Here is a 440-nt window from a genome sequence, read left to right on the forward strand (position 1 = left end):
CGAACAAATCTCCCTGGATTTTTCTTTCAATGCCCCTGGCATCTTCAATCCCTCAGGGAGTTTCATATATATATCTTATCCAACGATCCATACAAATATGTAGTCAAACGTCTATAAGATGCATTTCAAGATTTTTAGATGCCATTAGGCTCATCAAAAATCTAAACATAATTGCATCCATTACCGGAGAATACATTTCCTCAAAATCAATTTTCGGTCTCTGAGAAAATCTTTGGGAAACTAATCAGGTTTTATATCGTGTTACTTTTCTCACGAATACCCACTTATACCCAACAAGATTTATATTCTCAGGCGTTATGACTATAGGTCCAAAGACATTTCTTTTATTCACGGAGAATAATTCAATTTGAAAGGCCTTCTGCCACTCCTCTCAATCATGTCTTTTTAACATTCCAAAATGGACCTTGGATCGGGATCAT

The sequence above is a fragment of the Brassica oleracea genome, chromosome C8 (genome assembly GCF_000695525.1).
Source record: "Brassica oleracea var. oleracea cultivar TO1000 chromosome C8, BOL, whole genome shotgun sequence".
In the NCBI taxonomy this organism is placed as follows: domain Eukaryota; kingdom Viridiplantae; phylum Streptophyta; class Magnoliopsida; order Brassicales; family Brassicaceae; genus Brassica; species Brassica oleracea.